Raw genomic sequence first — 13,493 nt, forward strand, 5'->3', positions numbered from 1 at the left:
GTAGGTTTTGTCAGCAATAACTGTTTCAAAGTATTGTCAGTATGTAGGATGCCCCAATGTCTGCAAAGGATTTTGTAGATATCCTGACTATTCTGACTAAATGGGGTGCAGAATGACACCAATCCTTTAGTTCTATTCTTTTGTGTACTCTTTCTTAGAAGGGAAGATCTTTGAATTTTATTAACTTTCTTTCTGGCTTTGCTTAGGGTTTGTGCAGAGTATCCCCTCTGAATAAATCTGTTCTCTAGTTTGTTTAGTTCAATGTCACAGTTTTTGCTATTGCTGCAGTTTCTTTTCACCCGAATCATTTCCCCAAAAGGGATGGCATTTTTCTGTGTGATTGGGTGAGAACTTCCAGCATGTAGCAATGTATTACAAGCGGTAGACTTCCGGTATAAGTTGGAGTATACACCGTTATTTTCTACAAAAATTTCCAGATCTAAGAAGTGAATCCGGTCCTTACTGTGTTCATAAGTCATCCTGATGTTAAAATAATTTCTATTAATGTGAATAGAATCGCTTCCAGGCCTTTGTTTTTAGGTATCCAAGTATATAAAGAGCTGACATCTAGGGTTATCCAGCTCATTTCCGGAGACCATATGATGTCTTCCAGTTTCATCAGAACATCCCTTGTGTCTTGTAGATATGAGGGAAGATTCCTGACGAAAGACTGTAAGAAACTATCTATGTACTCTGTACTTTACATTTGGATATCAGGTTAATTCTGGACCTATAGCAACACTTCTTTTGCAATGAAGATTGCTAATCACAGGTTTATTTTTGGGGAAGGTACATTGACGATGTACTTATGATTTGGACCGGTGATGAGTCACAGCTGTTGCAATTCATGGATCACATTAATAGAAATTATTTTAACATCAGGATGACTTATGAACACAGTAAGGACCGGATTCACTTCTTAGATCTGGAAATTTTTGTAGAAAAAAACGGTGTATACTCCAACTTATACCGGAAGTCTACCGCTTGTAATGCATTGCTACATGCTGGAAGTTCTCACCCATTCACACAGAAAAATGCCATCCCTTTTGGGGAAATGATTCGGGTGAAAAGAAACTGCAGCAATAGCAAAAACTGTGACATTGAACTAAACAAACTAGAGAACAGATTTATTCAGAGGGGATACTCTGCACAAACCCTAAGCAAAGCCAAAAAGAAAGTTAATAAAATTCAAAGATCTTCCCTTCTAAGAAAGAGTACACAAAAGAATAGAACTAAAGGATTGGTGTCATTCTGCACCCCATTTAGTCAGAATAGTCAGGATATCTACAAAATCCTTTGCAGACATTGGGGCATCCTACATACTGACAATACTTTGAAACAGTTATTGCTGACAAAACCTACAATGACTCATAAAAGAGGGACTACTATTCGAGACATTGTGTGTAAAAGCTACTTACCACCACTCAAGGATAATGTGACTACTTGGCTACCTACTAAACCAAAGGGCTTTTTTTGTTGTAGCAGATGTAATGTATGTAATCTTGCTCTGCACAAGACTTTTAGTTTCAACTTTAATGGTAGCAAGACATATACAATTCAAGAGTTCATCAATTGTAATACTAAATATGTAGTCTATATACTAATATGTGAATGTGGAAAGATCTATGTGGGTAGCACGATTAGACCTCTAAAGGAGAGGATCCAAGAGCATGTACGAGCTTTAAGAAACAATGACCCCTTGTCACCTCTAGTACGTCATGTCAGCAGTGAACATTCGGAAATAGAAATCCCCAAATTGAAATATATGGGTATCAGTCAGACACAGGTACATCTTAGAGGTGGAAACCGTGACCTGCAACTCAGAAGGAATGAGGCCAAATGGATCTTGAGATTGAAAAGTATAAGAATGGGAATGAATATTGATCATGAATTACATTACTTTCTATGATTGCATTTGGTTCTGATAAATCTGTTAGTATTGTTTTGTGCAGTGTTCTCTGGATGATTGACATATATATCCATAAATAACTGAGCAAAGATGTTCATATATGAATGTGTTATATGACCTATATGATGTACCACCTAGGAACATTTTAGTACCGTCCGTATACATAATACTTTATTTGTGATGGACCTTCCAAGATGGCAATAAAATATTATTTGCCATCAGCAATACGGACATATCTTCTTTCTCTAGCTTTCAGCCAATTTGCCTTATAGGCACAATTAGACTGCCTTGGAGATGTATCACCAAACTAGGTTTATGATGACCAGCTTTGGCTCGTGATCACATAACTACCATCTGCTCGTTTTTTTCTTTTAAAACAAACACTATACACGATTATTAGCGCCGAGCAGTATTCGGGCGTTTTATTCCCCCGTATCCACGTGGCAGTGTGACGAACTATCATTCTCTCTTAATTCTTTATACCAAGAGGATTTATCAATTTATCCTCGCAGTACAAATTCGAACAACCGGGCGCTCTGCACAATAGCCGGTGTTAGTATTTCAAGATGGCGGCCATCTTTTTGATGAATTTTTTCTTCACGTAGATGAGCTTACCCAAGAAGGAGTCCTTCTTCTATTACAATGTCCTTTTTTAAACAACACGTCCTGGAGGCATTCGGCTTGTGGAAGCCGTTACCGAAGGACCGACGTGAGGACGAAATACACTCTTTAGAGGTAAACTTAGGATTTTTATACAGCGTGGATTCCTGTTTTAGATTTCTCTGACTTAAGGAGCCACTTAGAAATTTGTGTTTGTTGCTACTTTGGTTTATTTTATAAATATTTCGGGAAACCAATTAACTAGTTCCTGTTTCCCTATGGGACTAATATATTTGCAACGTTTCTCATTTTGGCTCATTCTAGGCACTTTACATTTGGATATCAGGTTAATTCTGGACCTATAGCAACACTTCTTTTGCAATGAAGATTGCTAATCACAGGTCAGTGTTAATGTTGGATTTAACTTTAACTTGTGGCTTCCCACTTACTGTATAAGGATTAGTTACGGCTCCCCTTTTTTACAGATTCTTTGGGAGTATTGGAATATAATGCGCCCCAACATTTCGATTTCAAACAATAACTATAATAATAAGAAAGGTACTAAGTTTAGCATATCTTTTGAGTCAACAATCACCAACTATCCACAATACTTGATCTTTTGTGGTAACTTTCACAAATCTCGGTCTTTCTCAATGGCGATACTATAAACACACGTGCTGATTCTGTTCACTGGTGTCTTCCACAGATCACCTTGGGTGTACACCCTCCTCATTTCTTTCTCTATTTCCTTGATGGAGATTAACTTGTTGACATCAAATATATTATATCTAGAAGCATGCTTCAGTTGGTTCTTAATACATTTTCAATATTAATAACATCTACTTGTGGTATCAGGATGTATCCTATCATGGAGCCTTCTTTTAATCTTACGACACTTATATCGCTACTACTATGCCGATATATTGTGTGGCATTTCATGTTTAGGCTATTATTGTTATTAGCGGGAAAGTAGGTATAAACAAATTATCTAACATTTATTTTTATCAGCCTTGATAAAGTCCTGTGCAGGATGAAACACATGTCGGCTGAATCTGGAAGAACTGGACAATTTCTACTTCTATTTGGATTAAGTTAATTCTTTCCGCTTCTCAATTCTCAGAGTGGATTATTTTCATCCCCCTAACCATCTCTTTCCTTTTATTGGACTTTGAATGATCATAATAGGGGACAAACCACTCTTTTGATGACTAAATGCTCAATTTTGTTAAATGTCGGTTAAATGTCTGTATATATGTATAAGTTATCTGTTAGGAGATTGTACTTTTTGTTGTCAACTTTCTATGGAAATAACTTTTTCTCACATCAAATTCAATGTTTAAAATGTACTTATTAAATTTATCATTTTTTGCTTTTCTGAACTTTTTTAACGATCACATTTTGCACTGATACCTCTTTAGTGGAAATTTATATTATGTTTATCTTATATGACTAAGTGTGCAATGATTGCACAATCACATTCAGTTAATAGCAGAGTACGTCCCAGTGATACAGATCAACTAGCGGACCTCTTAAGCAGGACGCAACAACAAATACACAAATGGGACATTCACTCACATGTGATTCAGCAATACTTCCAAATGTGGGGAACACCAGAAATACACCTTTCCGCTACAAAAGAAAATGCAAAATACCAAAGCTTCGCATCCAGGTAGCCACACCCTCAATCCAAGGGCAATGCTCGATGGATGAATTGGTCAGGGATGCTTACTCTTTTCCACCTCTCCCACTAATTCCATTTCTGATCAAAAAGATTAAACAAACCTCACTCACCATGGTGCTCATAGCTCCCACATGGGCACGTAAACATTGGTACACACTATTAGACCTGCCTGTAGTACCACATCACAAACTACCAAACCTGTTGACTCAAAGGAGAGGTCAAGTCACACATCCAAATTCCCAGTATACTCGACCTGGCAATTTGGCTCCTGAAGTCGGAGTTTGGCTACTTAAAACTATATAGATTATAAATGAAGCACGCAAACCCACAACTAGACAATGTTATGCAGCAAAATGGAAAAGTTTTGTCTACTATTGTCAACCTAAAAACATTGAGCCACTTCAAGCATCAGTGTAGGAAGTTGGCTCTGTATGTGCTATTTCAAAGTAAGGAATAGCATGCACAGAGTCCAAGGGTTCCCCTTAGAGGTAAAATAGTGGTAAAAATAGATAATACTAATGCTCTATTTTGTGGTAGTGTGGTCGAGCAGTAGGCTTATCCAAGGAGTAGTGTTAAGCATTTGTTGTACATACACATAGACAATAAATGAGGTACACACACTCAGAGACAAATCCAGCCAATAGGTTTTGTTATAGAAAAATATCTTTTCTTAGTTTATTTTAAGAACCACAGGTTCAAATTCTACATGTAATATCTCATTCGAAAGGTATTGCAGGTAAGTACTTTAGGAACTTTAAATCATAAAAATTGCATGTATACTTTTCAAGTTATTGACAAATAGCTGTTTTAAAAGTGGACACAGTGCAATTTTCACAGTTCCTAGGGGAGGTAAGTATTTGTTAGGTTAACCAGGTAAGTAGGACACTTACAGGGCTTAGTTCTTGGTCCAAAGTAGCCCACCGTTGGGGGTTCAGAGCAACCCCAAAGTCACCACACCAGCAGCTCAGGGCCGGTCAGGTGCAGAGTTCAAAGTGGTGCCCAAAACACATAGGCTTCAATGGAGAAATGGGTGCCCCGGTTCCAGTCTGCCAGCAGGTAAGTACCCGCGTCTTCGGAGGGCAGACCAGGGGGGTTTTGTAGGGCACCGGGGGGGACACAAGCCCACACAGGAATTTCACCCTCAGCGGCGCGGGGGCAGCCGGGTGCAGTGTTAGAACAAGCGTCGGGTTTGTAGTGTTAGTCTATGGAAGATCTAGGGATCTCTTCAGCGCTGCAGGCAGGCAAGGGGGGGGTTCCTCGGGGAAACCTCCACTTGGGCAAGGGAGAGGGACTCCTGGGGGTCACTTCTCCAGTGAAAGTCCGGTCCTTCAGGTCCTGGGGGCTGCGGGTGCAGGGTCTCTCCCAGGCGTCGGGTTTTGGATTCAAGGAGTCGCGGTCAGGGGAAGCCTCGGGATTCCCTCTGCAGGCGGCGCTGTGGGTGCTCAGGGGGGACAGGTTTTTGTACTCACAGTATCAGAGTAGTCCTGGGGTCCCTCCTGAGGTGTTGGATCTCCACCAGCCGAGTCGGGGTCGCCGGGTGCAGTGTTGCAAGTCTCACGCTTCTTGCGGGGAGCTTGCAGGGTTCTTTCAAGGCTGCTGGAAACAAAGTTGCAGCCTTTCTTGGAGCAGGTCCGCTGTCCTCAGGAGTTTCTTGTCTTTTCGAAGCAGGGGCAGTCCTCAGAGGATGTCGAGGTCGCTGGTCCCTTTGGAAGGCGTCGCTGGAGCAGGATCTTTGGAAGGCAGGAGACAGGCCGGTGAGTTTCTGGAGCCAAGGCAGTTGTCTTCTGGTCTTCCTCTGCAGGGGTTTTCAGCTAGGCAGTCCTTCTTCTTGTAGTTGCAGGAATCTAATTTTCTAGGGTTCAGGGTAGCCCTTAAATACTAAATTTAAGGGCGTGTTTAGGTCTGGGGGGTTAGTAGCCAATGGCTACTAGCCCTGAGGGTGGGTACACCCTCTTTGTGCCTCCTCCCAAGGGGAGGGGGTCACAATCCTAACCCTATTGGGGGAATCCTCCATCTGCAAGATGGAGGATTTCTAAAAGTTAGAGTCACTTCAGCTCAGGACACCTTAGGGGCTGTCCTGACTGGCCAGTGACTCCTCCTTGTTGCTTTCTTTGTTCCCTCCAGCCTTGCCGCCAAAAGTGGGGGCCGTGGCCGGAGGGGGCGGGCAACTCCACTAAGCTGGAGTGCCTTGCTGGGCTGTGACAAAGGGGTGAGCCTTTGAGGCTCACCGCCAGGTGTCACAGCTCCTGCCTGGGGGAGGTGTTAGCATCTCCACCCAGTGCAGGCTTTGTTACTGGCCTCAGAGTGACAAAGGCACTCTCCCCATGGGGCCAGCAACATGTCTCTAGTGTGGCAGGCTGCTGGAACTAGTCAGCCTACACAGATAGTTGGTTAAGTTTCAGGGGGCACCTCTAAGGTGCCCTCTGTGGTGTATTTTACAATCAAATGTACACTGGCATCAGTGTGCATTTATTGTGCTGAGAAGTTTGATACCAAACTTCCCAGTTTTCAGTGTAGCCATTATGGTGCTGTGGAGTTCGTGTAAAACAGACTCCCAGACCATATACTCTTATGGCTACCCTGCACTTACAATGTCTAAGGTCTTGCTTAGACACTGTAGGGGCACAGTGCTCATGCACTGGTACCCTCACCTATGGTATAGTGCACCCTGCCTTAGGGCTGTAAGGCCTGCTAGAGGGGTGTCTTATCTATACTGCATAGGCAGTGAGAGGTTGGCATGGCACCCTGAGGGGAGTGCCATGTCGACTTACTCATTTTGTTCTCACTAGCACACACAGGCTTGTAAGCAGTGTGGCTGTGCTGAGTGAGGGGTCTCTAGGGTGGCATAATGCATGCTGCAGCCCTTAGAGACCTTCCCTGGCATCAGGGCCCTTGGTACCAGAGGTACCAGTTACAAGGGACTTATCTGGATGCCAGGGTGTGCCAATTGTGGGATCAATGGTACATTTTAGGTGAAAGAACACTGGTGCTTGGGCCTGGTTAGCAGGGTCCCAGCACACTTCTCAGTCAAGTCAGCATCAGTATCAGGCAAAAAGTGGGGGGTAACTGCAACAGGGAGCCATTTCTTTACAATCAGTACAAGATATTGTTTGCTATTTGTTAGATTTACAAAAAGCAAATCTTGAATATTCCTCTATTAGAATCCAAATGGATTCTAATTGAGGAGTATGCAAGATTTGCAATAACTGCTTACCTCCAGAACAGACAACATACTTCTCTCTTTAGGATTCCTGTTATAAAGGCTTTTATGGAGTGTTTTAAAAGGGTTATTCCACCTAGAGCTTCGCCAGCCCCTGTGTAGAATCTTAATAATGTACTCATCAGACTTATGGGGCCACCTTTTGAACCCATGCATTCTTGTCCTCTTCAGTTTTTATCATGGAAGATTGCTTTTTTGGTAGCAAGCCCTTCTTTAGGGAGAGTTAGTGAAATTCAAGCATTCACTCTAAAGAAACCTTTCTTTCAAATTCACAAAAAATAAAACCCAAAATTCCTACCAAAAGTGGTTCCACCTTTTCATATCAATCAGTGGAATTGCCAGTCTTCTTTCATCGGCCAGATTCAGTTGCTGAACGAGCTCTTCACATCCTTGATGTTAAAAGAGCTCTCATGTACTATACAGACAGAACTAAAGAGTTTAGAAAAACCAAACAACTTTGTAGCTTTTCAACAACCTCACAAAGGTAATCCCATTTAAAGAAAATGGATTAGCATGATGGATAATCAAATGTATACAAACTTGCTATGTTAAAGATAAGTCAGTTGCCAGTAACTCCTAAAGCTCACTCCACTAGGAAGAAAGGGGCTTCAATGGCACTCTTAGGCAATATGCCAATAGTTGACATATGTAAAGCAGCCCGATGGTGTACCCCAGACACATTCACTAAACATTGCTGTGTGGATGTATTCTCTTGACAACAAGCAAATGTTTGGGAGGCAGTACTAAAACAATATTTCAAACTAATACAGTCTATGCAAAGCATGTGTATCTACAGCTACACATGCCAATGTACGGAAAATGATGCCGTAGATTTCCATGCACCCTCCCTCCTCCCCGGAAACCTGTGGCCGTTGTAGTACTATTGTATTGGATTGTAATAGTATGTTCGATGGCTTGTGTAGCTGCAGATACACATCCTGTGCACATCCCGCCATCTGGTGTTGGGCTCGGAGTGTTACAAGTTGTTTTTCTTCGAAGAAGTCTTTTCGAGTCACGAGACCGAGGGACTCCTCCCATTTCGACTCCATTGCGCATGGACGTCGACTCCATCTTAGATTGTTTTTTTTCCGCCATCGGGTTCGGACGTGTTCCTTTTCGCTCCGTGTTTCGGGTCGGAAAGTTAGTTAGAATCTCGGAAAAATCATCGGTATTGTTTGCGTTCGGTATCGGGTTAGTTACAACAGATCGACACCGAATTTTTAAGAGCTCCGGTGGCCCTTTGGTGTTTTTTCGATTCCCCCGTCTGGGCCTGGTCGGCCCGGCCACGTGTGACTTCAAGGCTGATGGAACGGACCCCATTCTGCTTCTGTCCAAAATGCCATAACAAGTATCCGTATACGGATCAGCATCTGGTCTGTAACTTGTGCCTGTCCCTAGAGTACAAGGAAGATACTTGTGAGGCCTGTCGAGCGTTTCGGTCCAGAAAGACGTTAAGAGACCGAAGAGCCAGAAGACTGCAGATGGCGTCGACGCCGACAGGACAAGAGCGTTTCGAAGAGGAAGCTTTCTCTATCCACGAGTCTGACTCGGAAGAGCTCGAGCCCGAAGAAATGCCGAAAACCGTGAGTAAGACGTCGAAACATAAGACTCACGAGAAGTCAACAAAAGCCCAGGGAACGCCACCGCCAACAGGCCATGGCTTAACCCAAAAACTAGGTGACCGAGCCAAGGCACTGAAAAAGGGCACGCTGGTGTCGAAGTCATCCGACTCCGGTCGAGATACCGCCACACAGCAATCTCGGGCCCGAGACATCGGCTCCGAGAAATTTCGGGGCCGTGACAGCGGCACCGAACAAATTCGGCACCGAGACACCACCACGCCGAAAATTACAAAGGTTTCTTCGGAGCCTAAAAAGACGTCCGAAAAAGTTTCGGTTCCGAAACATCCAGCCTCGGAGCCGAAAACAGGTTCCTATACAGAGGAACAAGGATTGTCCTCCCAAATGCAAAAACATAGATTTGGAGAGGAACTTCAAGCTGTAGAGCCAGACTATACTCAAAGGAGGCTCCACATTCATCAAGGCACAGGGAAGATAACCACTCTTCCCCCAATTAAAATAAAAAGAAAACTTGCCTTTCAAGAGAAGGACAAGGAGCCACAGGCAAAGGTGGCAAAGAAAACAACTCCACCACCGTCTCCACCACCATCAGTGCACACATCACCAGTAGCAACTCCTCCACTGATGCACTCCCCGACTCATACTGCTATGAGTCAAGATGATCCCGATGCATGGGACCTTTATGATGCTCCAGTATCGGACAACAGCCCAGACTCGTACCCTGCCAGGCCGTCCCCTACTGAGGACAGTACATCTTACACACAGGTGATCGCAAGGGCAGCTGCTTTCCATAACGTCACCTTGCATTCCGAACCAATTGAGGATGATTTTTTGTTTAACACGCTATCCTCCACTCTTAGCCAATACCAAAGACTACCTATGCTCCCAGGAATGCTAAAACATTCGAAACAAATCTTTCAGGATCCTGTTAAAGGCCGTGCTAAATATGCCATTTAATGAACAGCAGTTGTTTGGGCCGGAAGTCGACACTGCTATTGATAAACTCAAGAAAGACACTGATACAGCAAAAGCCATGGGCGCACTCTACTCCCCGCAGAGCAGAGGCACATTTCGCAAAACACCTTTTAGGGGAGGATTTCGAGGACAACCTACAGAAACCACAACATCACAAACAAGGCCCACTTACCAAAGCCAATATCAGCGGGGAAGTTTTTGGGGGCAATATAGAGGGGGACAATTCCAAAAAAATAGAGGAAAATTCCAAAGCCCCAAAAGTCCTCAAAATAAGCAGTGACTTACAAGTCACACATCCCCATCACATAACACCTGTGGGGGGAAGTCTAAGCCAATTTTACAAACATTGGGAGGAGATAACAACAGATACTTGGGTACTAGCAATTATCCAGCATCGTTATTGCATAGAATTCCTCGAATTCCCTCCAACAGTCCCACCGAAAACACACAGTATGTCAAAACAACATATAAATCTTCTAGGATTAGAAGTTCAAGCATTGCTCCAAAAAGAAGCAATAGAATTAGTACCAAAACAAGAACTAAACACAGGAGTTTACTCACTGTACTTTCTGATACCCAAAAAAGACAAAACTCTAAGACCTATACTAGATCTCAGAATATTAAATACATACATCAAATCGGACCACTTTCACATGGTTACGTTACAAGAAGTAATCCCACTGCTCATACAACAAGACTACATGACAACACTGGATCTAAAGGATGCATATTTCCATATACCAATACATCCTTCACACAGAAAGTACCTAAGGTTTGTATTCCAAGGGATACATTACCAGTTCAAAGTGTTGCCATTCGGAATAACGACTGCGCCAAGAGTTTTTACAAAATGTCTAGCAGTAGTAGCTGCACATACCAGAAGGCAGCAAATACATGTGTTCCCGTACCTAGACGATTGGTTAATCAAAACCAACACGCAAATACAGTGTTCACAACACACAAATTATGTCATAGAAGCCCTACACAAACTAGGTTTCTCAATAAATTACTCAAAGTCTCACCTTCTGCCGTGTCAAACACAGCAATACCTAGGAGCAACAATCAACACAGTAAAAGGAATTGCCACTCCATATCCACAAAGAGTCAAAACATTCCACAATGTAATACAAGCCATGTATCCAAACCAAAAGATACAGGTCAAATTAGTAATGAAACTCCTAGGCATGATGTCCTCATGCATAGCCATTGTCCCAAACGCAAGGTTGCACATGCGGCCCTTACAACAGTGCCTAGCATCACAGTGGTCACAGGCACAGGGTCAACTTCTAGATCTGGTGCTGATAGACCGCCAAACCTACATCTCGCTTCAATGGTGGAACAGTATAAATTTAAACCAAGGGCGGCCTTTTCAAGACCCAGTGCCACAATACGTAATAACAGATGCATCCATGACAGGGTGGGGAGCACACCTCAATCAGCACAGCATCCAAGGACAATGGGACATTCAGCAAAGACAGTTTCATATAAACCACTTAGAACTGTTAGCAGTGTTTCTAGCGCTGAAAGCATTTCAACCCATAATAACCCACAAATACACTCTTGTCAAAACAGACAAGATGACAACAATGTATTACCTCAACAAACAGGGAGGAACACACTCAACACAATTGTGTCTCCTAACACAAAAAATATGGCATTGGGCGATTCACAACCACATTCGCCTAATAGCACAATTTATTCCAGGGATTCAGAATCAGTTAGCAGACAATCTCTCTCGGGATCACCAACAGATCCACGAATGGGAAATTCACCCCCAAATACTGAACACTTACTTCAGAATGTGGGGAACGCCACAAATAGATCTATTTGCAACAAAAGAAAACTCAAAATGCCAAAACTTCGCATCCAGGTACCCACAACATCAGTCTCAGGGCAATGCATTATGGATGAACTGGTCAGGGATATTTGCGTACGCTTTTCCCCCTCTCCCACTTCTTCCATATCTAGTAAACAAGTTGAGTCAAAACAAACTCAAACTCATACTAATAGCACCAACATGGGCCAGGCAACCTTGGTACACAACACTACTAGACCTTTCAGTAGTACCTCATGTCAAACTGCCAAACAGACCAGATCTGTTAACACAACACAAACAACAGATCAGACATCCAAATCCAGCATCGCTGAATCTAGCAATTTGGCTCCTGAAATCCTAGAATTCGGGCACTTAGACCTCACACAGGAATGTATGGAGGTCATAAAACAAGCTAGAAAACCTACCACTAGACACTGCTATGCAAATAAGTGGAAAAGATTTGTTTATTACTGCCATAATAATCAAATTCAACCTTTACACGCATCTGCAAAAGAGATAGTAGGATACTTACTACATTTGGAAAAATCTAAACTAGCTTTCTCTTCCATTAAAATACATCTTACGGCAATTTCAGCTTACCTGCAAATTACGCACTCAACTTCATTATTTAGGATACCAGTCATAAAAGCGTTTATGGAAGGCCTAAAGAGAATTATACCACCAAGAACACCACCAGTTCCTTCATGGAACCTCAACATTGTCTTAACACAACTCATGGGTCCACCTTTTGAGCCCATGCACTCTTGTGAAATGCAATACTTAACGTGGAAAGTTGCATTTTTAATTGCCATCACATCTCTTAAGAAGAGTGAGTGAAATTCAAGCATTTACCATTCAAGAACCATTTATTGAAATACCCAAAAATAAAGTTGTTCTACGGACAAATCCTAAATTTTTACCAAAAGTAATCTCACCGTTCCACTTGAATCAAACGGTAGAATTACCAGTGTTCTTCCCACAGCCAGATTCTGTAGCTGAAAGAGCACTACATACATTAGACATCAAAAGAGCACTAATGTACTACATTGACAGAACTAAACTAATTCGAAAAACAAAACAACTATTTATCGCCTTTCAAAAACCTCATACAGGAAATCCAATTTCAAAACAAGGCATTGCTAGATGGATAGTTAAGTGCATTCAAACCTGCTTTCTTAAAGCTAAAAGAGAACTGCCTATTACACCAAAGGCACACTCAACCAGAAAGAAAGGTGCTACCATGGCCTTTCTAGGAAATATTCCAATGAACGAAATATGTAAGGCAGCAACATGGTCTACGCCTCATACATTTACCAAGCACTACTGTGTAGATGTGTTAACTGCACAACAAGCAACAGTAGGTCAAGCTGTACTAAGAACATTATTTCAAACTAGGGAGGAGAGACATAGGGGTAGTAAGGGTGAAAGGCGCCGCACTTCTAGGCAGTAAGCATATAGTATCTTAATAGGTATAAACGTACAAAGCAAAAAGTCTGGTGCAAACTGGCCCGGTGCCTTACTACCCGATAGGCACCATACGGGTACTAGGAGTACCCCAGGACAAAATGGGACAAGGAGGCCACAGCACACAGAGTATAATGTCCAACAGTATAGCACGAAAACGTAATCCTGGTGACGTGTTGCAGGTAACAGGAAATATCAAGTTGAAGAAAGTCTCAAGTCCTTTTTTGTGTGGCAGATGATGTCTTTAT

General features: G+C 42.6%; 1 protein-coding gene across 2 annotated transcripts in view; it reads left to right on the top strand.

The window, feature by feature from the left end:
- The window catches only part of PPP4R3A (protein phosphatase 4 regulatory subunit 3A), a 266,563-nt gene that overhangs the window by 185,186 nt on the left and 67,884 nt on the right, over positions 1-13,493 (top strand). The gene's annotated exons all lie outside the window — the stretch shown is intronic.

Source organism: Pleurodeles waltl, chromosome 9 (assembly GCF_031143425.1).
Source record: "Pleurodeles waltl isolate 20211129_DDA chromosome 9, aPleWal1.hap1.20221129, whole genome shotgun sequence".
Taxonomy (NCBI): domain Eukaryota; kingdom Metazoa; phylum Chordata; class Amphibia; order Caudata; family Salamandridae; genus Pleurodeles; species Pleurodeles waltl.